The sequence below is a fragment of the Pogoniulus pusillus genome, chromosome 12, assembly GCF_015220805.1.
Source record: "Pogoniulus pusillus isolate bPogPus1 chromosome 12, bPogPus1.pri, whole genome shotgun sequence".
In the NCBI taxonomy this organism is placed as follows: Eukaryota; Metazoa; Chordata; class Aves; order Piciformes; family Lybiidae; genus Pogoniulus; species Pogoniulus pusillus.
In genome coordinates, this window is record NC_087275.1 from 32809879 (window position 1) to 32837829 (window position 27951).

Genomic DNA, 27951 nt, shown 5'->3' on the forward strand with positions numbered 1-27951 from the left:
CCTTCCACCCATTCATCCATCCACCCATCCTTCCATCCACCCATCCATCCTTCCATCCATCCTTCCACTCACTCACCCATCCCACCCCTCCCACCTTCCCAAGCAGAATATCCACCAGCTCTCATTTTGCCTCCCTTTCTCCAGCTGCCTGTTTCCAAGCCACCCTTTCCAGCTGCCAGGGCACACAGCCCACCAGGCACACTGCAGCTCCTGCACCCCCAGCCTCCTGCCTGCTGCCCCAGACCCTCACCCACAGTGCCAGAGATTTCCCACAGGATTTAGGCTTGTCTTTGGTTTGTTTAAAATGCATAGACATAGGGAGAGAGGTATTTATTATTATTTGTAATCAGTAGCTCCAGGGCACCCCTCAGATGTCCTCAGCTCCTGAGTAACAACCCTGTGATTTATGTAGAAGTAATTGGGGTTAACCTCTCTGCCACATCAAACTCGTCACACTTGGCCCCATCTTTGGGACCTAGAAACAGCTGAAATAAATAAAGCCCTGTGTCATTTCACAGGGCCTGGCCTTAATTAGGAGCATTCTGGATTTCCATGGGAGAAATCTTGTCCTGCCAGCTTGATGTGGCCGCTCCATCACTTGCAAGGTTGTCTGCTTCTTTTTTTCCCCTTCCACTCCCCCCCTCCACCCTCTTTTAGTTCCTCCATCAAAAATACTTCTGTTTCCTCCCAGCTTTTCTCTTGCTTTTCTTCTTCTTCTCCCCCTGCAAGCCTCGGCCCCGCCGGATGACAACCACTCCTTATCTCTGGCTCTCTTCCACACTTAAAATAAACGCGGCCGCCGTGTGCCAAGGGAGCTGCGCCCTTCCACCTCCCTCCCCTCCCGCTGTGCACGCAGCTGGCTGCGCAGGAACGCCCCAGGTGCCATTTTCTGCCCACTTCCCTGCGATGCTGCCGCAGCTTCCCCCTCCGGCCCCACGACTCGGGATGCTAATTCCCGCCGGGCCTCTCTCTTGTGCCACCCAGACCCCAGGCGGCAGGACGGTCCGTGCCCCGCGGAGCTGGCCGTGCCCCCGCCGCGGCTGCCCTGCCTTGCCCCGGGCCGGGCGGGCACAGGGCGAGCGCGCAGCGCAGCGCGGCTCCGGCGGTGCCAGGCGATGCGATTAGAAGCGGGGAAGGACTGGATTAGAGAGGGAGAGGATTAGAGAGCGAGGCCGCGGCGGCTGTCACTGGCTCCATCCAGCAACAGCATCTGCGTGTCAGGCTGCGTGGCCGTGTTCCCCCGCCCCGCGCAGCCAGGTACCACCTACAGCGCGGGCAGCTGGGGAGGGGACAGGCTCGGAGCTGGAGTTTGAACTGGCAGCCTTTGGCGGGGCACGGGCAGAGAGGAGGGGAGGCAGGGAACGCTCCTCAGTGAGTGCCCAAAGCTACGCTGGCAGGTCGGGGCACGGCCAGCTTCCATAAAGGAGGAAGAGAAGAGTTCCACGCACACGAGGCGAGCCAGCCACGCACACACACGAGGGGGGGCAGCCCTACACATGAGACGGGAGCCAGCCCCACGCACACACATACACAAGGGGAGACAGCCCCACGCACACACAGACACGAGGGGGCCCAGTCCCACGCACAGGCACACACACGGGGGGGGCAGCCCTACACATGAGACGGGAGCCAGCCCCACGCACACACACGAGAGGGCCCAGTCCCACGCACACACACACACACGCGCACAGAACCAGCCCCACACATGAGACGGGAGCCAGCCCTACGCACACACATACACGAGGGGAGCCAGCCTCACGCACACGTATACACGAGGGGAGCCAGCCCCACACATGAGACGGGAGCCAGCCCCACGCACACACACACGAGGGGGGCCAGCCCCGTGCACACACACACAGGGGGAGCCAGCCCCATGCACACACACACACAAGGGGAACCAGCCCTACGCACACATATACACGAGGGGAGCCAGCCCCACACATGAGAGGAGAGCCAGCCCCACGCACACACACTCACGAGGGGGGCAGCCCCACGCACACACACACACACGAGGGGGGCCAGCTGCCTTTGTTCCATGCGCAGCCGTTCTGGTGGCTGTAAGTCAGAGCGCTGCAGGCTGTGCACAGCAAATGCCAGCTTCCTGAAGTTGCCAGGCGTTCATGGCACACACATCATGCCCGCCCCGCATGACTGGCTCCGTCCTCCAGCCCCTGCTTGCAGCGCAAACCCACGCGTGTTGCAAAACCTCATCCACCGGCTTTTTCGGTGGGAAGGGGTCAGGACCCTGCGAAATCCATCCCTGGTTGGGGGGGGGGGGGGGGGGCAGGGATTCCAGAGAGCTGCGGCTGCTGAAGCACCTCCAGAATTTAAGGTACCCACGGGAAGTCGGCATCGCTTCTGCACTTAATTCGGGCGGTTTGCCCCTCTTCAAGTTGGGCCTTAATCATCTCTCGAGGTGAAAGAGACCTCAGCACCTCCAGCAGTGTCCCAGTGAAGCTTATATCGCAGGCTACAAAACTCTCCAGGGATGCCAAGGAAGGACCATGAATGGGGGAAGAGGCTGCTCCAGCAGGAGCTGTGCCGGAGCTGTGCAGGACAGCAGCAGGACAGTTCCTGGAGCTCCACCTGATTCACCAGGGCCACTCACCGGCTCCCGACAAAACAGAACGGCAGGGCAAAGCTCTCCCCCGAGTTTGACACATTAAAACAACAACAACAACGAAAAAGGAGGGGGGCAGTGTGCTCATTTCCCATCCGCTGTTGAGTGCTACGCCAGAACCACTCCAGTCGGTAGCCTGTTTGCGAGGGAATCTTCCCTTTAAGCCGATTTTGCTGGCGCTGATGGACGGCATGCAAGGGTACTCAGACAAAATACAGAGCATCTCCTGGCCGAGTCTAAACGGAAAATACCTGAAGAATTAATGGGCTGCCAGGTCCTCTTTCCTCTTTAAAAATACATCCCCCCCCCCGCCCCGACACACACACACCTCGCAGGCCGCCTGCAAACAGCTATTTGTGCACAATCCTGCGCTTTAAGCCTTGCTTTTAAAGGAGACTTCTGCTGGAGAAGGACACGCGAGAGAGCCAACGTCAACAGCAGCGACCGAACCAAACCCAAACCCCCCCACGCCTCTTAAAAACAAGGGAGGAGGGAGGCGGGGGGGAAGCAGAGAAGGCAAACAGCCGCCCTGCAACTCCTGCACAGGGGCACCCTGCGGCACCCTCCTCCCCCCGAAGGGTGCTGGAACTTCTGGGGCTGGCACCTCGGCGAGGCACCCACCGCGACGCAGCCCCGGCCGCAGCGGCCACGCCGGCGCAGATGCCCCACGCCCCGCGACAACCTAAAGCCATTAAGGGGGACGCAGGTGACAGTTCGGCCTCCTGGCAGCCTTCGCCGAGAAGCCGGGCGACAGCAGGAGGAATTTCTGCCCCGATCTCTTCCTCCTCTTCCTCCCGGCTTGCGACCGGCAGCGAGAGGGACCCCGAAATCACCTCGCTGTCGCCCATCTTGAAACCCACCCTTGTATTTCCAAACCTCCTTCTCCCCGCAGCGCGGAGCCGGGCGCTCCAGAGCGCCGTGCGCCGCCGTGTCCTGCCTCCCGTGGGGCAGCAGCCCCGAGCCGCGGGGGGCGATGCCGGCCCCGCGCACCCACGGGCGTCGTTTGGGAGAAGTTGCGCAGGCGGCAAGAGGAGGAGGGGGAGGAAGAAGGAGGAGGGTGGAGAGGGTGGCTCTGGCCACCGTGTGGCCACGGTCTTGCCCCGTCTCCCTGCCCGCCTCGGCCCTCCGTGCCCCCCCCAGCCTCACCCAGCGCCGCCGCAGCCGCACTGGCGGGACAACCCCGCACAAAGCCGCCGCTACCGCTGGGGTCTCGCCGCGCCGGCTCGGCGCCACCATTAACAATAGTCACGGCCCGCAGCGGGGACGGCGGAACCGCCGCCTCCTTCCCCGCGGCACGGCACGGCACAGCCCGGCCGCGGCTGGGCGAGAGAGGCTGAACGGAGCGATCCCCGCACAACCGCCGCCGCCCCGGCCAACCTGTCACCGCTCCCAAGCCTCCCGGGCTCGCCGCCGCGCAGCCGCCCCGCGGCACCCTACCTCCGGCGAAAGGGGTGCGGCAGCCCCTAGCTGGCATCCATGGGGGCCGCAGCCGCCGCCCGCCTCTGTCAACCCCGCCGCCGCCACCGGGGACGCGCCGCCCTGCCCGGTACCGCGTCCCGCTCCCCCCGGCGCCGGGCGGGGCGAGCGGCGGGGCTGTCCCACCCTGAACCGCGCCCACCGCCGTTCGGACCGCCCTCGCCACCGCCTCTGCCCCCCCCCAACACTACCGGAGCTGGGTGGGGGGAGAGGCTTGGTTCAGCGAGCGCTGAGGGTCTCGCCTGGCCTCCGCCGGAACAACCGCGGCACGGCGGAGGATGCTGCGGCAGGCAGCGGCATCCCTGCTCGTAAATCTGATGGATGTTTTTGCTCCCCCGGCTTGTGGAAGTTTTGACCTTGTCTCCTCGGCTGCTAGCTCAGGCTGACCGCCTTTCTGAGTCCCTGTTTCACTCCTTTATCTCCTCCCCTTTCCCTTTTAACGTCTTTTCCTCTGTCTTTCCCAGCCCCGATCTCCCTTGTCCCCATTTCCCCCTCAAGACTCTGAATATCCCAAGCCCCTTAACCACCTCTGGGCTTTAAAATGGTTTTTGTGGAGGGGCAAAACAGTTTTCCGTGGGTTTCAAATTGCTATTAATGTCGCTGAAGGTGCATTAAACTAAATCCTTGGCTAGCATTACATAATATGCCCTCAAATGGACATGAAAGACGATTGTAATTCCATCTGGATTTCTGTTGATATTAGCAAACCACTCGAGAGTTCCTCTGGCTCTCTAATGGGCGTTGCAAAACCTTTGCCCGGTGCTGGATCAAACAGATTATGATTTAAGAAAGGGTAAAGCACAGGCACTCATGACATCCTGGGAATTAGTGAAAGAAGGGAGGGAGGGGGCAAGAGGAAAAAGAACACTTAGTAGGTCATCTGCCTAATCCATCTTCCAAAACATAGTAGGGATGTCCCCCATAGGGGAATTTATGGGCATTTGCCTCCTTTTCTTTCAAAGACACCAAATATGTGACTTCCTCCTGGCCTGTGGGGACTGAGGTCAAGCTGCCTGAGAGGGAATTTCCTAATATCTCAGGATTTAATATCCACTGCTCATGTCCTGAGACAGAAGAGTAGTGAAGAGGTGATTTGGCACAGCCAGCATGGCTGCACCAAGGGCAAAGCCTGCCTGACAAACCTGGTGGCCTTCTATGAGCAGGTCACAACTTCAATAGATAAGAGGGAAGCGACTGATGGCATTGACCTGGAGCTGAGCAGGGCCTTTGGCACTGTCTCATACCACGTCCTGGTCTCCAGGCTGGTGACACATGGGTGTGATGGGTGGAGCACTGATGGATACAGAAGTGGCTTGATGGCTGCACCTAAAGGGTGGCTGTCAATGGCTCCATGGCCAAGTGGAGAGAAGGGACAAGTGGAGTCCCTCAGGGATCAGTCCTGGGACCAGTCTTGTTCAGCATCTTTGTGGAGCCAATGGACAAAGGCACTGAGTGCAGCAGCCAGGCTGGAGGGCAGGATCCATCCAGAGGGACCTGCACAGGCTGCAGAGATGGGCACAAGCCAAGCTCAGGAGGTTCAACAAGACCAAGGGCAAGGTCCTGCAGCTGGGTGGAGGCAATGCCAAGCACCAATCCAGGATGGGCAGGGAGTGTCTGGAGAGCAGCCCTGAGGAGAGGGACTTGGGGGTGCTGCTGGAGGAGAAGCTCAGCAGGAGCCAGCAGTGTGCACTTGCAGCCCAGAAAGCCAAGCCTGGGCTGCAGCAGCAGCAGTGTGGCCAGCAGGGCCAGGGAGGGGATTCTCCCCCTCTGCTCTGCTCTGCTGAGACCCCACCTGGAGTCCTGCATCCAGCACTGGAGCCCCTGGGACAAGAGGGCTGTGGAGATGCTGGAGAGTGTCCAGAGCAGGGTCAGGAGGATGCTGAGAGGCTGCAGCAGCTCTGCTGTGAGCACAGCCTGAAAGAGTTGGGGCTGTGCAGGCTGGAGCAGAGGAGGCTCCCAGGGGACCTTCTTGTGGCCTTTCAGCATCTGAAGGGGGCTCCAAAAAAGCTGGGGAGGGACTTTTGACGGTGTGAGGGAGTGTCAGGAGTGGGGGAATGGAGCAAAGGTGGAGGTGGGGAGAGTGAGGCTGGAGGTGAGGAGGAAGTTGTTGAGCAGGAGAGTGGTGAGAGCCTGGCAGGGGTTGCCCAGGGAGGTGGTTGAGGCCCCATGGCTGGAGGTGTTTGAGGCCAGGCTGGCTGAGGCTGTGTGCAGCCTGCTCTAGGGTAAGGTGTCCCTGGGCATGGCAGGGGGGCTGGAGCTGGATGCTCCTTGTGCTCCCTTCCAGCCCTGGCTGATTCTATGAGTACAGGTATGTTGCCTATATATACCATTGTATATATTGCCCATATATACCTTCACTCACATCTAGGCAGTAGCAAGCCTGTGGCAAGCCTGAAGTGAGTACTAAGCAGCTTAAAAACTGTTTCAGGGATTCTCTGTGATCAGGAAGTTTATAAAGCTCCATCTCCATTATTTCAGTTCCCACCAGGTCATCATCCACTTGACCCTGGTGGTTTGTTCCAGCACTATTGTCCCTCAGAGGAATTGTAACCTTTACCATTACCACTTGCTAAATACATCAAGAGGCTTTAGTGATATTACCATAAATCAGCCAGCTCAGCCTGGCTGCCTGGCAGCCTGACCATGGCACCTGCTGGGCTCTGATGGCCAGCCTGCTCTGGCTGTGCTTGCAAAGGAGTTCAAAGAGCAGGCACTGGCAGCTGTGACAGCCACATTTTGGCTTTTCTCTCACGTGTCAAAGTTGGCTTTTTTCCCCCTGATGGCCTCTGAAGTTCAGGTGCTGTCTTTTTTAGGCAGTGTTGCTGGGAGTTAACCTTTACCAATGTAAACTCCAGGGCACTGAAGTCGGGCAGAGTGACTTTGGCTAACGACATCTGTTTCCCTTTCACAGATTGCACTGGTTTGGAAGGGACCCTCCAAGGGCATCTTGTCCAAACCCCCTGCAGGCTGCAAGGACTCCTGCAGCGAGAGCAGGCTGCCCAGGGACATATGCAGGCTGAGCTTGAATCATAGAACAGAGTCATAGAATCAAGCAGGTTGGAAGAGACCTCCAAGATCTTTCAGTCCAACCTAGCACCCAGCCCTGGCCAGTCTCCAGGGACAAAGTATCAGCCACATCCCAGTGTCCCATCACCCTCATGCTGCAGACCTTGCTCCTAACATCCAATCTGAGTCTCCTCTTCTCTGGTTTCAAACCATTGCCTATCACTCATCCTATCACTCCAGGCCTTTGCAAGCAGTCCCTCTGCAGCCTTCTTGTAGCCCTCTTCAGCCACCAGAAGGCTACTCTGAGGTCCCCATTCTGGTCCTTTTTGGCAGTCCAAGCTGTGTGTAGCTTGTAGTCCTCTTGAGGCACCAGAAGGATGCTCTGGGGTCTCCATTCTGGTCCTTTTTGGCAGTCCAAGCTGTATGTAGCTTGTAATCCTCTTGAGGCACCAGAAGGATGCTCTGGGGTCTCCATTCTGGTCCTTTTTGGCAGTCCAAGCTGTGTGTAGCTTGCAGCCCTCTTCAGGCACCAGAAGGCTGCTCTGAGATCCCCATTCTGGTGCTCTTAGGCTGTTCAAGCAGAAAGTGAGTCCCAAGTTCATTCCCCTCCAAAGAATCTCAAAGAGGGTTTAGGATGAAAATCAGATGTGCTAGTGATGAGAAATTAAATCAGCCTCAAAGATCAGCTAGGATCAGGAGTTGGCCTCAAACCCACTTCTGGCAAGATGTACCTTGTAAACCTGGGATGCTCCAGGAAGGCTTCAGCAGTGATGGGAGGCAGGTTTGCTTGCTGGCACTGCTGGGCTCCAAGACTGCAGGGGATCCTTCTCTGTAGCATCACCTGCAAAGGGAATGCAGCTGCCTAACGTGATCTAGTGGAACACCTCCCACTAAAAGAGGTTGCTCAAGGCTGGTTCTGAATACCTCCAGGGAGCCCTGCCCAACTAAGTGCCCCAGCCAGGCTTGGCTGCAACACCTCCAGCCACAGCCACTCCACCACCTCCCTGGGCAGCCCATTCCAATGCCAATCACTCTCTGACAACAACTTCCTAACAACATCCAGCCTAGACCTGCCCTGGCACAGCTTGAGCCTCTGTCCCCTTCTTGTGCTGCTGGCTGCCTGGCAGCAGAGCCCAACCCCACCTGGCTACAGCCTCCCTGCAGGCAGCTGCAGGCAGCAATGAGCTCTGCCCTGAGCCTCCTCTGCTGCAGGCTGCACCCCCCCAGCTCCCTCAGCCTCTCCTCACAGGGCTGTGCTCCAGGCCCCTCCCCAGCCTTGCTGCCCTGCTCCAAACACCTTCCAGCACCTCAGCAGCTCTCTGCAATGGAGGAGCCCAGAACTGGACACAGCACTCCAGGGGTGACCTGAGCAGTGCTGAGCACAGGGGTGGGCACAAGAACCTCCCTTGTCCTGCTGCCCACACTGCTCCTGAGCCAGCCCAGGATGCCATTGGCTCTGCTGCCCACCTGGGCACTGCTGCCTCCTCTGCAGCTCCTCTCTCCCAGCACCCCCAGGGCCCTCTCTGCCTGCCTGCTCTCAGCCACTCTGGCCCCAGCCTGCAGTGCTGCTTGGGGTTGCTGTGGCCAAAGTGCAGAACCCTGCCCTTGGCCTTGTTCAGTCTCATCCAATGGCCTCTGCCCTCCCATGCAGCCTGGCCAGGTCCCTCTGCAGGGCTCTGCTACCCTCCAACAGTATCTTCTTCATCTTTCACTGTTCTTGTTTCTGAGAGGCACTATGTTAGCCAGCCTGCCTGCTGGGTTGCAGCAGAACACCTTGGTGCTCTGCTCAGAGCTGTTTTCAGCTACCTGCTGAGAAATTGACACATTTTGCACTATTTCACCCTGTGACTTTTGCCAAATATTTGTCTGATTTAATGTGAAGATGAAACCCCACTCTGCTCTGCTCTGCTCTGCTCTGCTCTGCTCTGCCCTGCTGAGGCCACAGCTGCAATCCTGTGGCCAGTGCTGAGCCCCTCAGGTCAAGACAAAAGTGAGGCAAGTGGTGGAGAGAGCCCAGCCCAGAGGCAGAGAGCTCTGCAGGCAGGGAACATCTCCTGTGGGGCCAGGCTGAGGCAGCTGGGGCTGGCAGCTGGCAGCAGAGCAGCCTGAGGGCTGCCCTCAGTGCTGTGCCCAAGCTGTGCAGGGCAGTGTGGGCAGGACGCAGGCAGGCTCTGCTCAGGGCTGGCCCAGGGCAGCACAAGGGGCACTGGGGGCAAGCTGGGGCAGAGGAGGTGGCAGGGCAAGAGGAGGGGAAGCTTTTTGGCTGTGAGGGTGGCAGAGGCCTGGAGCAGGCTGCCCAGAGAGGCTGTGGAGTCTCCTTCTCTGCAGCCACTGCAACCCCCCTGGCTGTGCTGTGTGTGCCCTGCCCTGGCTGCTGCTGCCCTGGCAGGGCTGGGCTGGCTGCTCTCTGGGGGTCCCTCCAAGCCCCTAACATTCTGTGATTCTGGAAAGGGTCTCTCTGACACTACAGGAATGAATACAACATTGGAATGGGCTGCCCAGGGTGGTGGTGGAGTTGCCATCCCTGGAGGTGTTGAAGCCAAGCCTGGATAAGGCACTTAGTGCCATGGTCTGGTTGATGGGATAGGGCTGGGGGATAGGTTTGGCTGGGTGAGCTTGGAGCTCTCTTCCAACCTGATTGATTCTATTAAATTCTATTCTATTCTATTCTATTCTATTCTATTCTATTCTATTCTATTCTATTCTATTCTGTTCTGTTCTATTCTATTCTGGTTTATCCTCCTCTATTCTGTTCTGTTCTATTCTGTTTTATTCTACTTTATTCTGTTTTGTTCTGTTCTGTTCTGTTCTATTCTATCAGGAAAATCTCCCATCTCCAGACAGCAAATCTGAGCCCACCCATTTTGAGGTTTCTTTAATCTCAGGGCAAGATTTTCATAGAATCATAGAATCATAGAATCAACCAGGTTGGAAGAGACCTCAAAGATCATCCAGTCCAACCTATCACCCAGCCCTAGCCAGTCAACTAGACCAGTGCTGGCAATCATGAAACATCAAGTGCTGCCCTGAGCCCACTGAGCCCACATGCAGAACATCTCAGAAGAGGCCCAGGGCTCAGATGTCCACCTCCACATTCTTGTGTTCCCAACAAGCAGTGAATTATGCATTAGTTTTGCTTCCAGCAACCTGCTTTGAATATGCTTTAGCCAGAACTGCTCTCCTCTGCCCTGTGTGCTTAATGGAGCTCAAGCTCTGTGCCCATCTACTGCTGTCTCCAGCAGTGCCCTGCAGCAGTGCACAGAAAGATGTCACCAGACATTCTCCTTGCTGGTTGTCACTCTGCTCCCCCCAAGACATACGGGGCCAGAACCAACTGCAGTGGCTGGAAGTGCTCCTGTGCACACCACAGATCTCTGGCTCAGGCCCAACATATTTAACCAAGCAGAAGGAGAGAACCTTTTCTATTGCACTAACTTGGGAGGACTCTTACCTTCTGTCCTCACCCTGCTCCATGGAGACTATGCTATGATTCTGTGATGAAATGACAGGCAAGATCAGAATGCTCTATGGCTCTAGACTGGCTGGAGAGCAGCCCTGAGGAGAGGGACTTGGGGGTGCTGCTGGGGGAGAAGCTGAGCAGGAGCCAGCAGTGTGCACTTGCAGCCCAGAAAGCCAAGCAGAGCCTGGGCTGCAGCAGCAGCAGTGTGGCCAGCAGGGCCAGGGAGGGGATTCTGCCCCTCTGCTCTGCTCTGCTGAGACCTCACCTGGAGTCCTGCATCCAGCTCTGGAGCCCTTGGGACAAGAGGGCTGTGGAGATGCTGGAGAGTGTCCAGAGCAGGGCCAGGAGGATGCTGAGAGGCTGCAGCAGCTCTGCTGTGAGCACAGCCTGAAAGAGTTGGGGCTGTGCAGGCTGGAGCAGAGGAGGCTCCCAGGGGACCTTCTTGTGGCCTTGCAGGATCTGAAGGGGGCTCCAAAAAAGCTGGGGAGGGACTTTTGAGGCTGTGAGGGAGTGTCAGGAGTGGGGGGAATGGAGCAAAGGTGGAGGTGGGGAGAGTGAGGCTGGAGGTGAGGAGGAAGTTGTTGAGCAGGAGAGTGGTGAGAGGCTGGCAGGGGTTGCCCAGGGAGGTGGTTGAGGCCCCATGGCTGGAGGTGTTTGAGGCCAGGCTGGCTGAGGCTGTGTGCAGCCTGCTCTAGGGTAGGGTGTCCCTGGGCATGGCAGGGGGGTTGGCACTGGCTGATCCTTGTGCTCCCTTCCAGCCCTGACTGGTTCTGTGATTCTGTGATTCTATGATGAGACCATCCCTGAGGCCATCCAAACCTTTAACCAGACACTCCAATGTGTGTGTGTCCAGCAGCAGGAGCAGGGCAGTGATGGTGCCCCTGTGCTGGGCACTGCTGAGGTCACAGCTTGGGCACTGGGTTCAGTTCTGGGCACCACAGGACAGGAAAGATATTGAGGGGCTGGAGAGTGTGCAGAGAAGAGTAGAAAGGCTGGGGAGGGGTTTGGAGGGCATCATCTGGGGAGCAGCTGAGGGATCTGGGGATGGTTAGTGTGGAGATGAGGAGGCTGAGGGCAGATCTGCTTGAGAGGAGGCTGGGTTGAGGCTGGGGTTGGTCTCTTCTGCCAAGTACTCAGCCACAGGACCAGAGGCAATGGTTGGAGTGGTGAAGTGCAGTGAGCCAAATGCTGGAAGCTTCCAGAAGTCAGGGGGCTCCTTCCACTGCAGTGAACATAAACTGGACTGGTGCACAAATGGGCATCTCTGGCACCTTCAGCACAAAGCCAGAATAGTCTCTGCCATCCCTGATTGAAACTGGACGTTAGGAAAGGGTTCTCTGCAGTGAGGATGGTGAGAGGCTGGCACAGGTTGAGGGTGGTGAGACATTGGCACAGGTTGCACAGGTTGCTCCACAGCTTGTGCAGCACAGAGGAGGTGGTGCACAGCTGCCTCCCACATTCCTCCCCTTAGGAGGAAGTTGTTGGCAGAGAGAGTGATTGGCACTGGCATGGGCTGCCCAGGGAGGTGGTGGAGTGGCCGTGGCTGGAGGTGTTGCAGCCAAGCCTGGCTGGGGCACTGAGTGCCATGGTCTGGTTGGTTGGGCAGGGCTGGGTGCTAGGCTGGGCTGGGGGAGCCTGGAGCTCTCTGCCAGCCTGGCTGATTCCATGACTGTGCACTAACCCTAACCCTAACCCTTCCCTTCCAGGGCAGGGTGAAGCACCTCACCTCTCCACCAGGCTCCTGCAGAGAGAAGAGACTCCAAGGAGCTTGACCTCCTGCTGCTCCCTCCCCGTGCTTCTTGCACTTCCAACCTGCTTGATTCTATGACTTCCAGCATCCACTGTTACTCTGTTCCCTCCTACTGAGCAGACAAGGGGGGGGGAAAGGGAAGAAAGAGAGCAACGACCCGGGGGAAGTCCAGCCCGGAGCTGGTGTGGGCATTCGGTTGCGTTCCTGGCAAGCAGACGTCTGGCTCTGGCTGCTAAGCATCAGGCAGCATCCCAGAAGGAAAGGAATGCTCTGGTCCTTGATGATATTGTCTCTTTCCCCTGGAAGGAAGCCCTTGCATTAAGTGTAATGATAGATGAAATAGATGGGAAGTCACTGGGAAGCCCAACGGGCAGAGGGATTTCAGGCTGCCTCTGTGAGGCTCGCAGGGAGGAAATGAGGCAGCTGAGAAGCAGCTCAGCCTCAGGAAGGAGGCAGCCAGGTCAGAGGCTCTGCAGAGCCAGCCTGGCTGAGAGCAAGCAGGCAGCTGCAGGCAATCAAAACCAGCAGCTCCAGAGCTTGCTCCCACAAGTCAAAGCCACCCCACGGGGGAGCTGCTCTTGGACCCCAGAGAATGGTTCAGGGTGGAAGGGAGCTTAAAGCTCAGAAAGTTCCAACCCCCTGCACAGGCAGGGACACCTCCCATCCAGCCTGGCCTTGAACACCTCCAGGGAGGTTGTGGAGCACAGAATCACCCAATGTGATCTTTGATCACAAAGAGGAGGTTGCTGCCAGCCAATGCCTACACCTTTGGCTTGCAATAAACAAAGAGGGCAGCAACTTAGAACCTGTCCAGGTAAATCTGTGCTGGGGAGAAAGGTTGGAAGCCATAAAGACAGGCAAGAAGAATGCAAAACTGCTATGAACATAGACTCATGGAACCAGGCAGGCTGGCAGAGAGCTCCAAGCTCCCCCAGCCCAACCTAGCACCCAGCCCTGCCCAACCAACCAGACCATGGCACTAAGTGCCCCAGCCAGGCTTGGCTGCAACACCTCCAGCCACGGCCACTCCACCACCTCCCTGGGCAGCCCATGCCAGTGCCAATCACTCTCTCTGACAACAACTTCCTCACAACATCCAGCCTAGACCTGCCCTGGCACAGCTTCAGCCTCTGTCCCCTTCTGCTGCTGGCTGCCTGGCAGCAGAGCCCAACCCCACCTGGCTACAGCCTCCCTGCAGGCAGCTGCAGGCAGCAATGAGCTCTGCCCTGAGCCTCCTCTGCTGCAGGCTGCACCCCCCCAGCTCCCTCAGCCTCTCCTCACAGGGCTGTGCTCCAGGCCCCTCCCCAGCCTTGCTGCCCTGCTCCAAACACCTTCCAGCACCTCAGCAGCTCTCTGCAATGGAGGAGCCCAGAGCTGGACACAGCACTCCAGGGGTGGCCTGAGCAGTGCTGGGCACAGGGGCACAAGAACCTCCCTTGTCCTGCTGCCCACACTGCTCCTGAGCCAGCCCAGGATGCCATTGGCTCTGCTGCCCACTTGGGCACTGCTGCCTCCTCTGCAGCTCCTCTCTCCCACCACCCCCAGCTCCCTCTCTGCCTGCCTGCTCTCAGCCACTCTGGCCCCAGCCTGCAGTGCTGCTTGGGGTTGCTGTGGCCAAAGTGCAGAACCCTGCACTTGCCCTTGCTCAGTCTCATCCCATGGCCTCTGCCCTCCCATGCAGCCTGGCCAGGTCCCTCTGCAGGGCTCTGCTACCCTCCAACAGCTCCACACTTCATCAATCTCACCGCAGAGAAGGAAGAATGGCAAAGAGCAGGAAACTCACACATGCCACAGCCGTTCAAGTGGGCAAACATGGCATCATAGAATCAAGCAGGTTGGAAGGCAGCTCCAAGCTCATCCAGTCCAACCTAGCACCCAGCCCTGGCCAAGAAACAGAAGAGATTTTCCTGCAGGGTCTATCCTGGATATTTTTTGGGTAGCTTTTAAATAATGTCACAGGTGGGAAAAAAAACCAAAATCTGCTTCCAGAGGCAAGGATGGGAACTCCCAGTTGTGCCCTTCTGAGTGGGTCCTGTTTCTTTCCCAGCTAAGATCTGTTTACCAAGCTGGACTCAATTCTGCAAAGTTGCTTCTTCTAAAACTACTTTTTTCCCCCAATTATGGTTGGGCTTTTTTTTCTTCCCTTGACAAATTTGCTGCTTGCTGCAAACATTCTTCCAGCCTTAACAAGCATCAGTAAGGAAAAGGCAAGCAGCAAGATTCAATGGGCTGGAAAGAGTCCAGCAGGCTTTGATTCAGGCCTTGTAAAGCAGCAAATGAACTGCTTTCTGTGTGCTTTAGGAGGGCTCCTTGGGCTGCCACAGTCTGCACACAGGAAGGGAGCTAAAGACATGGAGAAAGATCTGCTTAGGGTTAGCTCACCCCAGAGCTGAAGGCAGCCTGCAGGAAGGCTGCAGAGGGACTTGTGCTGAGGGGGTCTGCAGGCAGGCCAAGGGCAATGGTTTGGAGCTGAGGCAGAGCAGGGGGAGAGTGGAGCTGAGGAAGAAGCTGTTGAGTGTGAGGGTGCTGAGAGCCTGGCCCAGGCTGCCCAGGGAGGCTGTGGCTGCCTCCTTGCTGGGGGTGTTCTGGGCCAGGCTGGCTGAGGCCCTGAGCAGCTGAGTGTGGCTGAGAGGTGTCCCTGGGCACGGTGGGGAGGTTGCAGCAGAGGAGCTCTGAGCTCCCTGCCAGCCTGAGCCATGCTGTGACTCTGGAACCACAAACCCACAGCCCTTCAGGACAAGTTTTCCAACAGCAAAACCATCTCAAGTTTCTCCTTTCCAACCAGCACCACTGTTGTTTCTCAGGAGCCTTCTCCTCCCTCTGCCACCTGCTTGCATTCAGTCATGGCATGGGGCTGGCTCGGAAGGGACCTCCAAAGGTCACCTGGTGCAGTCCCCCCCTGCTTTGAGCAGGATGTTTAAGGGCAGCAAAGCCTTTGGTGAAGTTAAACGTCAAGAGTTAATGTACAGACATTGGTCCAGCTCTGTTTTGGGGAGCATCTCTTCAGTGAAGGGCAGCAGTGTGCACCCCTTTGCTTTGCTTCCCTTGCCTGCCAGCCCTACCCACACTGGCTCCCTGCCACCCCAGCACCATGCTGCTTGCCTTTGGGTGCTCCCTTGCAGTTGCTGCTTCTTCATGTGTTAGTTGTAGATCCTGGACCCTCACTTGTGAGCATGGCTAATGATGCCCACAGGTTTAAATCTAGCTGAGAGGTGTCCCTGGGCATGGTGAGGAGGTTGGAGGTGATGATGTCTGAGGTCCCCTTCAATCTGAGCTATTCTATGGTTCTGTGGTCTTCAGTCAAGAAGCTGAGCTCCAGGTCATAGAATCAGAGCCAAGCAGGCTGGCAGAGAGCTCCAAGCTCCCCCAGCCCAACCTAGCACCCAGCCCTGCCCAACCAACCAGACCATGGCACTCAGTGCCCCAGCCAGGCTTGGCTGCAACACCTCCAGCCACAGCCACTCCACCACCTCCCTGGGCAGCCCATTCCAATGCCAGTCACTGTCGCCATGTCCCTCAGTCTGACCTCAGGTTATAGCCAGCAATGCTTTTTCCTCTTACATGGTGCCCAATTCCAAGTGTCCCAAAGTAGATTACAGGCAAGGAAACTGCTCCCTGAGCAGAAGAAATGATGTCCATAAATGAAACAGAGGAGACTGAGGCCACCTGAGATAATTCTGTCTTATCTGAGTTTGCATTTAGCTTCTCAGCCTACAACTGATCACATTACAGCAAAGAGGAGCAGAGGTGCAATGATAACAGCTCTCACTGCCAGTGTGGTTTTCAGGCTGATGAAGCTAAAATGCAGTGTTTGAAGTCTAATGGCAAGCAAGAGAGAAAGCAGCTATTAGAGATGTTAGCTGAGCAGTGTGCCCAGGGCCTGAGAGGAGCTGGCTTGTGTGCTGCCTCCTGAGATGGAAAGGTACAGAGAGACATGTGGCAGGGTTAGAGGCACACAGATGTGCAATCCCAAGCACAAAGCCAGGCTGAGAGCAGCCTGCAGGAGAAGGCCTTGGGGGTGCCAGCTGGTGCCAAAGTGCCCAGCAGCCAGCACTGGTGGCTGGCAGCACAGAGGCAGCTGTGTGCTGGCTGCAGCCAGAGCAGGGAGAGCAGCAGCACAGGGAGGGGATTCTGCCCCTCCAGTCTGCTCTGCTCAGCCCTCACCTGCAGCACTGCCTCCAGCTCTGGGCTCCCCCCAGCAGAAGAGGGACATGGAGCTGCTGGAGAGGCTCCAGAGGAGGCCATGGAGATGCTCAGAGGGCTGCAGCAGCTCCCCTGTGGGGACAGGCTGGGAGAGTTGGGGCTGCTCAGCCTGGAGAAGAGAAGGCTGCAGGGAGACCTCAGAGCAGCCTGGCAGTGCCTGAAGGGGCTGCAGGAGAGCTGGGAAGGGGCTTTGGAGAGGGGCTGGGAGTGGCAGGATGAGAGGGAAGGGATTGGAGCTGGAGGAGGGCAGATTGAGACTGGAGACTGGGAAGAAATTCCTTGCAGTGAGGGTTGTGAGAGCCTGACACAGGTTGCCCAGGGAGGTTGTGGAGCACAGAATCACCCAATGTGATCTTTCCAGAGCAGGGCAGCAAGGCTGGGGAGGGGCCTGGAGCACAGCCCTGTGAGGAGAGGCTGAGGGAGCTGGGGGGGTGCAGCCTGCAGCAGAGGAGGCTCAGGGCAGAGCTCATTGCTGCCTGCAGCTGCCTGCAGGGAGGCTGTAGCCAGGTGGGGTTGGGCTCTGCTGCCAGGCAGCCAGCAGCAGCAGAAGGGGACAGAGGCTGAAGCTGTGCCAGGGCAGGTCTAGGCTGGATGTTGTTAGGAAGCTGTTGGCAGAGAGAGTGATTGGCACTGGAATGGGCTGCCCAGGGAGGTGGTGGAGTGGCTGTGGCTGGAGGTGTTGCAGCCAAGCCTGGCTGGGGCACTTAGTGCCATGGTCTGGTTGGCTGGGCAGGGCTGGGTGCTAGGCTGGGCTGGAGGAGCTTGGTGATCTCCTCCAGCCTGCTTGGCTCTGTGACTCTGTGCCTGCTCAGACTGCCAGCACACTCTGCTCCTGCAAGGCTCAGAGAGCTCTGCTGGGGTTTTGTGCCAGCTGCTGCCAGTGCAGGAGCAGTGCCTGGAGCCTGTCCCTGCCTGTCCCTGTGATTCCCCAAGACATCAGCCCCTGATGCAAACACACTCTGACCCCTCCTCATAGCATGGAATGCAATCAGACATGTGCTGCATGCAAAGCTGATCCCTGGCAAGGGAGGAGGGAGGTAGGTTTGTGATGAGCTTTAATGAGATGCATTTTAAATGTCACTTTTGCTGAGCAATTAGGGACTGAAGAGAAGTGACCTTTGCACAGAGCCCAGGCTGTCCTGGGGCATGCTGCTTCCCTGAGCACTGAGTGCTGCTTGGTGTGCTCAAGTGTGGGCAGCAGGGTGGGAGGCCATCAGCTCTGGTGAGGACCTTTCTGGTTGAGGCACAGCCAAAGCAAGGAGGTGCAGATAGAAGCTGGGGAGCTGTAAGCAGTGGAGTCCCCCAGTGCTGGATCTTGGTGCTGTTCAGCATCTTCATTAGTGACATTGATGAGGGCACAGACAGACAGAGTCTGCTCAGCAGGTTTGCTGCTGACACCACACTGAGAGGCTTGGCTGATGGAGCTGCAGGCTGTGAGGCCATCCAGAGAGCCCTGGGCAGACAGAGCTGGGCATAGAGGAACCAAATGAGGTTCTGCAAGGGCAAATGCAGAGTCCTGCACCTGGGGAGGAACAATAAACTGCAGCAGCACAGGCTGGGAGGTGACTGCTGGAGAGCAGCCCCAAGGAGAGGGACCTGGGAGTGCTGGGGGAGAGCATCCCTGGGGCAGCCTGGTGAGGAGAGGCTGAGGGCCCTGGGGCTGCTTGGTCTGGAGAAGAGAAGACTGAGAGGGGATTGAATCAATGTTTATCAATAGCTGAGTGCTGGGGCTCAGGAGAGTGGGACAGGCTCTGCTCACTGCTCCCTGGGACAGGACAAGCAGCAATGGATGGAAGCTGCAGCACAGGAGGTTCCAGCTCAGCACAAGGGGAGGTGTCCAGAGCAGGGCCAGGAGGATGCTGAGAGGCTGCAGCAGTTCTGCTGTGAGCACAGCCTGAAAGAGTTGGGGCTGTGCAGGCTGGAGCAGAGGAGGCTCCCAGGGGACCTTCTTGTGGCCTTCCAGCATCTGAAGGGGGCTACAAAAAAGCTGGGGAGGGACTTTTGAGGCTGTGAGGGAGTGTCAGGAGTGGGGGGAATGGAGCAAAGCTGGAGGTGGGGAGAGTGAGGCTGGAGGTGAGGAGGAAGTTGTTGAGCAGGAGAGTGGTGAGAGGCTGGCAGGGGTTGCCCAGGGAGGTGGTTGAGGCCCCATGGCTGGAGGTGTTTGAGGCCAGGCTGGCTGAGGCTGTGTGCAGCCTGCTCTAGGGTAGGGTGTCCCTGGGCATGGCAGGGGTTGGCACTGCCTGCTCCTTGTGCTCCCTTCCAGCCCTGCCTGGTTCTCTGATTCCTGTGACCGTCTGATTCCATGATTCTGTGATTCTGTAATTCTCTGCATCTTTGATTCTGTGATTTTATGTTTCTATGATTCTCTGATTCTATTCTTCTACGATTGTAAGAGTCTCTGATTCTATGATTCTTTGTTTGATTCTCTGAATCTATTATTCTATGATTCTCTGATCCTGTGATTTTATAACTCTATGATTCTGTGATTGATTCTCTGATTCTATTATTCTTTCATCTTTTGATTGAAGGTGTTCAAGCAAAGCCTGGATGAGGCACTTAGTGCCTTGGTCTGGTTGACTGGACAGGGCTGGGTGCTAGGTTGGACTGGATGAGCTTGGAGCTCTCTTCCAACCTGCTTGATTCTATGATTCTTTGATTCTGTGATTCTATGGTTCTGTGATTGATCCTCTGATTCCATTATTCTTTGATCCTGTGATCCTATGATCCTATGATTCTTTGATCCTGTGTTTGATTCTCTGATTCTCTTATTCTTTCATCCTTTGATCCTGTGATTGATTCTCTGATTCTCTTATTCTTTCATCCTTTGATCCTGTGATTGATTCTCTGATTCTCTTATTCTTTCATCCTTTGATCCTGTGATTGATTCTCTGATTCTCTTAATCTTTCATCCTTTGATCCTGTGATTGATTCTCTGATTCTCTTATTCTTTGATTCTGTGATTCCAGGATTCTATGATTGATTCTCTGATTCTATCGTTCTATGATTCTGTGATTGATTCTCTGACTATGATTCTCTGACTCTCTGATTCTCTTGGATCCTGTGATTCTGTGATCCTGTGATTTCATGCTGCTTTCATTCTGTGCTCCTCTGTTCCTGTGCCTCTGTGCTGCTCTGCCTCCCAGAAGCTGCAGCTCCAGCTTTCAGGAGCAGGCATTAGAAGCGATTCCAAAGTATTACCACGGATTAATTTGCTGCTGCCAGGGCCAGGCTGCCTTTCAGTGATGACTGAGAGGAGCAAGGACCAGTTCCCAGGCTGTGAACGTGCAGGGAGGCTGCTGAGGGGGGGAAAAAAAGAGAGAAAAGGCTGCAAATTAGAGGCAGAGATATTCAATCCCCTCAGTTCAAACAGTGAGCCTGGAGAGGCAGCCGGGGCTGGATGCGCGGTTGTGTTCTCAGGCGATCCTGCAACCAGCCCTCATGTTTCACATCTACTCTCTTCCAGGAAATATCTGGAATTCAGCCTTTATCCTGCCTCTCAGAGGTAGAATAAATAGAGCAGGCAAAAAATAAACAAGAGTCAATACAATTAGGTGAGGTTCACTTCGGAGTAGGCTTCCTCCAGGCTGATCTTCGCTCCGGTTTCTCCCTCAGAACCCCCCTTAGAAAGCAGGGGCTTGTCAAAAAAGGAGGCAATGAAGGCAGACAGAGAATCCTCCTTTCCCCCTCTGGTGATTTTCCTCAACCACTTGTGCTTTTGCTGTGCTGCTGGAGGAGCTGGGAGACAATTGGAGGTTATTTTTAGCCTGGCTGGCTCTGTAAAGCTGACATTTGTAGGTTAGGCGTACCAGTTGCCTCCTGCTGCTGCTGCTGCTGCTGCTGCTGCTGCATCTTCCTTAGGCATTCCCCTCCTAAACACTTGCACATCCTCCTCCCTCTTGACCTGCACAGGCTGCAGAGGTGGGCACAAGCCAACCTCAGGAGGTTCAACAGGACCAAGGGCAGGGTCCTGCAGCTGGGTGGAGGCAATGCCAAGCACCAATCCAGGCTGGGCAGTGCCAGGCTGGAGAGCAGCCCTGAGGAGAGGGACTTGGGGGTGCTGCTGGAGGAGAAGCTGAGCAGGAGCCAGCAGTGTGCACTTGCAGCCCAGAAAGCCAAGCAGAGCCTGGGCTGCAGCAGCAGCAGTGTGGCCAGCAGGGCCAGGGAGGGGATTCTCCCCCTCTGCTGTGCTCTGCTGAGACCCCAGCTGGAGTCCTGCATCCATCTCTGGAGCCCCTGGGACAAGAGGGCTGTGGAGATGCTGGAGAGTGTCCAGAGCAGGGCCAGGAGGATGCTGAGAGGCTGCAGCAGCTCTGCTGTGAGCACAGCCTGAAAGAGTTGGGGCTGTGCAGGCTGGAGCAGAGGAGGCTCCCAGGGGACCTTCTTGTGGCCTTCCAGCATCTGCAGGGGGCTCCAAAAAAGCTGGGGAGGGACTTTTGAGGGTGTGAGGGAGTGTCAGGAGTGGGGGGAATGGAGCAAAGCTGGAGGTGGGGAGAGTGAGGCTGGAGGTGAGGAGGAAGTTGTTGAGCAGGAGAGTGGTGAGAGGCTGGCAGGGGTTGCCCAGGGAGGTGGTTGAGGCCCCATGGCTGGAGGTGTTTGAGGCCAGGCTGGCTGAGGCTGTGTGCAGCCTGCTCTAGGGTAGGGTGTCCCTGGGCATGGCAGGGGGTTGGCACTGCCTGATCCTTGTGCTCCCTTCCAGCCCTGCCTGGCTCTGTTTGTCCACTGAAAGAGCAGCAAGTGAGCCATGCTCAGAAGCAAAGCTGCTGCTGTGCCCTGCCTCTGGGCAGCTGGAGAGACCTGGGCAGGGGCAGACAGGCACTGCTGCAGAGGGGGCAGGAAGCTTTGGCACCCCGGGGCCAGCAGCCCGTGGCAGGGGCTGGGGTGCATGTCCCCAGGGTGGATTTGGATGCTGGCTGCAGGAGCAGCAGAGGTGTAGCAGGGTCTGCTCCGCAGTCATTCGCCGCTCTTAAGCCTCAGCTCTTAGCAGCAGGGAGAGTCTAAATGCCTGCAGCCTCCCTCCCTGAACTCTCAGGCTGCTGGTGGTGATGGCAGCACAAAGGCCATGCAGGCTGGGGCAGGGGGGATGGCTGCTCAAGTCAGGATTCAGCAGCAGATTAGATTATGGCAGTGCCATTAAGCTCCTCTGCCTTATCATCCCCAACCCCTCTCATGCATTTGGCAGGCAGCAGCACAAACATTATTTGCCACTTTAAATTAAGGCTGAAGGGAAATCCTTTTTGGTTTATTTCCTCCCCCCTCCTCCCTCCTCCCCCCTCCAGGCAACCTCTTTCTTTCCCTGGTGCTTTTTGGAGGGACTCATTTTAGAATTAGTATCTTCATTCTTCATGCAAGTTGCAGCCTAAATAAATCCAGGCATGGGTTGGGTTTTTTGGGGTCTTTTGTGCTGTTGTTGCTGTTGAGATTGTTTGGAGAGGAGGAAAAATCCTCCTTTCCCCTCCCCACCTCCTCCAGTAGAGAACATCTGTGGGCCCTGTGCCAAGTAAAGCCCAGAGTGCAGTGCAGTCCCCATCCTCTGCCACCCTGCAGGAGACAGAGCTGTGCTGTCCTGCGTGGTGCATCCCTGCTGCTGCTGGCATTTCTGGGCACAGAGGTGACCACAGACCTCCACAATGCTCATGGGGAGTGACCAAGGGCTTGAGACCCTGCAACAGGTTGCCCAAGGTGATAGATTCAGCCTGGATGGTAGGAAGAAGCTGTTGAGCAGGAGAGTGGTGAGAGACTGTCAGGGGTTGCCCAGGGAGGTGGTTGAGGCCCCATGGCTGGAGGTGTTTGAGGCCAGGCTGGCTGAGGCTGTGTGCAGCCTGCTCTAGGGTAGGGTGTCCCTGGGCAAGGCAGGGGTTGGCACTGGCTGATCCTTGTGCTCCCTTCCAATCCTGACTGCTTCTAAGATTCCATGATTCTGAGACTCTGTGAATCTATGATTCTATCAGTCTGAGATTCGAAGATTCTCTGCTGAAAGTGAGAGCACCACAGAATGAGGGAGGCTGGAGCAGACCTCTGAGATCATCCAGTCCTGCCTCTGACCTAACCCCACCACATCCACCAGACCATGGCACTCAACCTTTCCTTGCCCACTGGGATGGCTACCAGCACACAGGTGATGGCAACAAAGGCTGCCAGAGCTGCTTCTTGGAGAACTGCTCTGAGGAACACCATGTATTAACATTGGACCTTGTGGCCCAATCCAACCTGGACTGATTCTATGCTTCTATAACCATTTTCTACCCTGATAATGCCAATCCCCACCATGGTCCACTTAGAACATCCCAAAACATGTCCTTCCAAACTGCTGAGTGGTGGAAGACAAAACACATTGCTGCTGGACTCTACACGGGTGTTGGAGGGTAGCAGAGCCCTGCAGAGGGACCTGGCCAGGCTGCATGGGAGGGCAGAGGCCATGGGATGACATTGAACAAGGCCAAGTGCAGGGTTCTGCACTTTGGCCACAACAACCCCAAGCAGCACTGCAGGCTGGGGCCAGAGTGGCTGAGAGCAGCCAGGCAAGCAGCAGCAGCAGAAGGGGACACAGCCTCAAGCTGTGGCAGGGCAGGTCTAGGCTGGATGTTGTTAGGAAGTTGTTGTCAGAGAGAGTGATTGGCACTGGAATGGGCTGCCCAGGGAGGTGGTGGAGTGGCTGTGGCTGGAGGTGTTGCAGCCAAGCCTGGCTGGGGCACTGAGTGCCATGGTCTGGTTGGTTGGGCAGGGCTGGGTGCTAGGTTGGGCTGGGGGAGCTTGGAGCTCTCTGCCAGCCTGCCTGGTTCTATGATTGGTTAGGGCTGGGTGCTAGGTTGAACTGGATGAACTTGGAGCTCTCTTCCAGCCTGCTTGGTTCTATGATTCTATGACTCTAACATTTAGATCCAGTATTTTCATTTGCCAGCACAAACCCTGGGCTACCTCAGAAGCCCTCCCCTTGGATCCAACATCCAGATCCCCCCCTAGGATTTTTGTTTCTTTGCACAAACCTTGGGCTCCCTAAAAGATCTTCACTTCATCTAACATCCAGACCCCCCTGTAGCAGTTCTCTTTGCCTGCACAAAACTTGGGCTGCCTAAACCCATCTTGACTTCAATCTAACACCCAGATCCAGCAGTTCTCTTTGCCTGCACAAACCTTGGGCTACCTAAGAAGGTCTTCACTTGAGTGTTCCACCCAGCTCCCCCCCCCCCCCGGGTTTCAGAAGCAGCATTCATTCCCTATTATGCAAATCTCCCTTCACAGTGTGCCACATCTGTAAGGCTTCATCTGACTCCCCTGCCCTACACCCCCCGGCACCGTCAGCATCTGCAGCTGTAGTGCCTTTGATACAGTGGCTGTGATTAGATTAGAGATGATATTTATAGCAGCTTCAGTAATGTCATTAGCTGTCACTGGAGTGCCCTCCAATAGTTTGTTTCCTCCATGTGTTTTGCAGGAGGGATAATGCAATTTGGCTGTCCTGCAGCTGCTCTTTGGGAGCAGGGTTGGCTCCACCACACCGCTTGCCGCTCGGTGAGGAGCTGGTGGCCTCTGCAGCCTGCCCTCCCTGTGCCATCACCTTGGCCTTCCTTGCCCACCTCTCCAGAAGAGTGTGGCCAGCAGGTGGAGCGAGGTTCTCCTCCCCCTCTGCTCCTCAGAATGATTTGGTTTAAATCAGAAGTAATCAGGCTGGGCAAGACCTTCCAGATCATCCAGTCCAACCCATCCCCTACACCTCACTGGCTAACCCGGGGCACTGAGTGCCTCATCCAGCCTCCTCTGAGGCACCCCCAGGGATGGGGACCCCTCTGAGACACCTCCAGGGATGGGGACCCCTCTTAAACACCTTCAGGGATGGAGACTCCTCTAAGACACCCCCAGGGATGGGGACTCCTCTGAGACACCTCCAGCCACGGCCACTCCACCACCTCTCTGGGCAGCCCATTCCAGTGCCAATCACTCTCTCTGACAACAACTTCCTCACAACATCCAGCCTAGACCTGCCCTGGCACAGCTTGAGCCTCTGTCCCCTTCTTCAGGTGCTGGCTGCCTGGCAGCAGAGCCCAACCCCACCTGGCTACAGCCTCCCTGCAGGCAGCTGCAGGCAGCAATGAGCTCTGCCCTGAGCCTCCTCTGCTGCAGGCTGCACCCCCCCAGCTCCCTCAGCCTCTCCTCACAGGGCAATTGCTGCAGGGCAGAGCCTGTGTGTGTCTCCTGGCTGAGCTCTCCATTCCTCCTTAGGAAAGGCAAACCCAAGCTCCCAGCACCCAAGCAGCCAGCACAGAGTGGATACTGCTCAGCAGTTTCCAGGAGGGCTCTACTTAGTGCCTGCTCACTGACTGGCATGGACACAGACAGTGCTGGAGGGCAGCAAGAGCTTGGTGGGACAGCAGTGTGCCTGGGCAGCCAAGGAGGCCAATGGGACCCTGGGGTGCAGTAAGAGGAGTGTGGCTAGCAGATGCAGGGATGATCTCCTCCCCCTCTACTCTGCTCTGTTGAGGCCCCACCTGGAATATTGCATCCCAGTTCCAGAGGGACAGGGATCTACTGGAGAGAGCCCAAGGGAGGGCTCCAAGGATGCTGAAGGGACTGCAGCACTGCCTGGTGAGCAGCCCTGGGGCTGCTTAGTCTGGAGAGGAGAAGGCTGAGGGGATGTGAGCAGTGTCTATCAATAGCTGAGGGCTGGGGGGCAGGGAGGGACAGGGACAGCCTCTGCTCACCTGTGCCCTGGCACAGCACAAGGGGCAAGGGATGGAAACTGCAGCACAGGAGGTTCCAGCTCAACGTGAGAGAGAACTTATTGAGTGTAAGCGTCCCAGAGCCCTGGCACAGGCTGCCCAGAGAGGCTGTGGAGTCTCCTTCTCTGGAGCCTTTCCAGCCCTGTCTGCATGTGCTCCTCTGTGACCCACACTGGATTCTGTGCCCTGCTCTGGCAGGGAGCTGGACTGGAAGCTCTGCAGAGGTCCCTTCCAACCCCTAACACCCTGAGATCCCCTGTGGGTTGGCTGAAAGTATGTTATCTGTGTGGCCAGGTCAGGAGGGATGGGTGGAAGGACAGACAGACAGGAGGGTAAGGCTTATGAAGAGTGACTGCAGATCATCAGCGGCTTCAGCAGAGAGGCAGCTGCTGGGGATATGCTGACAAGCAATAAATGCCTCCAGTTTGGCAGTTTAAACAGAGGTGGAGAATTATTTATGGTAGGACACGGAGGGCTGGCCAAAGGTCAAGGAAAGGAAAACTCACTCTGGACTTTTAGGGTAAGTAGTGATTGGCACTGGAATGGGCTGCCCAGGGAGGTGGTGGAGTGGCTGTGGCTGGAGGTGTTGCAGCCAAGCCTGGCTGGGGCACTTAGTGCCATGGTCTGGTTGGTTGGGCAGGGCTGGGTGCTAGGTTGGGCTGGGGGAGCTTGGAGCTCTCTGCCAGCCTGGCTGGTTCTATGATTTCATGACTTTGTATTAATCTTCTGATTCACTTTTCAGAACCAGTCAGGGCTGGTGGTCAAGGAGAGGTTGAGTGCCATGGTCTGGTGGATATGGTGGGGTTAGGTCAGAGGCAGGACTGGATGATCTCAGAGGTCTGCTCCAGCCTCCCTCATTCTGTGGTGCTGATCTCCACAGCTTTTCACCTGCAGCAGAGAGTCTTAGAGTCTCAGTGTCATGGAATCACAGAATCAGAGTGAGGGTGGGAAGGGAGCACAAGGACCAGGCAGTGCCAACCCCCTGCCATGCCCAGGGACACCCTACCCTAGAGCAGGCTGCACACAGCCTCAGCCAGCCTGGCCTCAAACACCTCCAGCCATGGGGCCTCAACCACCTCCCTGGGCAACCCCTGCCAGGCTCTCACCACTCTCCTGCTCAACAACTTCCTCCTCACCTCCAGCCTCACTCTCCCCACCTCCAGCTTTGCTCCATTCCCCCCACTCCTGACACTCCCTCACAGCCTCAAAAGTCCCTCCCCAGCTTTTCTGGAGCCCCCTTCAGATGCTGGCAGGCCACAAGAAGGTGCCCTGGGAGCCTCCTCTGCTCCAGCCTGCACAGCCCCAACTCTTTCAGGCTGTGCTCACAGCAGAGCTGCTGCAGCCCTCTCAGCATCCTCCTGGCCCTGCTCTGGACACTCTCCAGCATCTCCACAGCCCTCTTGTCCCAGGGGCTCCAGAGCTGGATGCATGTTGCTTGCCTTCAGCTCCTCCAGCCCCCTGTGCTGGTGAAGGTCTCCTGTGGAAGCAGCTGGTGTAAAGCTGATGTTCACAGGCTTTGCAGTAATCTGCAGCAGCCCTCCCCACCAAACACTCCTTGTCAGCACCTTTGCTCTGCCTCTCTGCTGGGCTCTTGGTGGGAGCTGCTGCAGTTGATGTTTCCCTGTTCCCCCCTTCCATTATTTATAGCATGCTGAGTTACAAGTGACAACTAACCCAAACACAGCTCCTCCTCTGCTCTGTACTCTGAGCATGAAGCCCACCCTTTGTAAGGCCCAGGGATCCTCAGCCTCACCATCTCAGACTGTAATTAAAGCATAACAGAGAGGGATTTTATAGCTGCCCTCCAGATGTCCTCAAGCTTTCCTCCAAGGAAGAAAAGCTCTAATTTGTTTCTGATGTCCTCAGGGCTTGCTGTGAAGTTCGTTCACCCTCCTGAGCTGCCAGAGCTTGCTGGTGAGGGCACAGGAGGTGGGTGCTGGAGGCAGAGATCTCTGGGGAGAACATGGAGGGGATGGAATGGGCTGCCCAGGGAGGTGGTGGAGTCACCATCCATGAACACATTGAAGCCAAGCCTGGCTGGGGCACTTAGTGCCATGGTCTGGTTGGTTGGGCAGGGCTGGGTGCTAGGTTGGGCTGGGGGAGCTTGGAGCTCTCTGCCAACCTGCCTGATTCTATGATTCTATGATGATAAGAACCTATGATTCTATGGTCCTATGATCCTGTGATTCTATGATCCTATGATCCTATAATTCTATCATGCTATGATCATAGAATCATAGAATCAATGAGGTTGGCAGAGAGCTCCAAGCTCCCCCAGCCCAGCCTAGCCCCCAGCCCTGCCCAACCAACCAGACCATGGCACTAAGTGCCCCAGCCAGGCTTGGCTGCAACACCTCCAGCCACAGCCACTCCACCACCTCCCTGGGCAGCCCATTCCAGTGCCAATCACTCTCTCTGACAACAACTTCCTCACAACATCCAGCCTAGACCTGCCCTGGCACAGCTTCAGCCTCTGTCCCCTTCTTCTGCTGCTGGCTGCCTGGCAGCAGAGCCCAACCCCACCTGGCTACAGCCTCCCTGCAGGCAGCTGCAGACAGCAATGAGCTCTGCCCTGAACCTCCTCTGCTGCAGGCTGCACCCCCCCAGCTCCCTCAGCCTCTCCTCACAGGGCTGTGCTCCAGGCCCCTCCCCAGCCTTGCTGCCCTGCTCCAAACACCTTCCAGCACCTCAGCAGCTCTCTGCAATGGAGGAGCCCAGAACT

The 27951-nt window shown here is 56.8% G+C and overlaps 1 protein-coding gene across 1 annotated transcript in view; it reads right to left on the reverse strand.

The window, feature by feature from the left end:
- Positions 1–4209, reverse strand: part of RAI2 (retinoic acid induced 2) — a 42408-nt gene extending 38199 nt beyond the window's left edge. Inside the window, exon 1 of the mRNA XM_064152076.1 lies at positions 4058–4209. The gene's annotated coding sequence lies outside the window, so the exon portion shown is untranslated. The remainder of the gene's footprint in view (positions 1–4057) is intronic.
- Positions 4210–27951: the final 23742 nt, after the last annotated feature.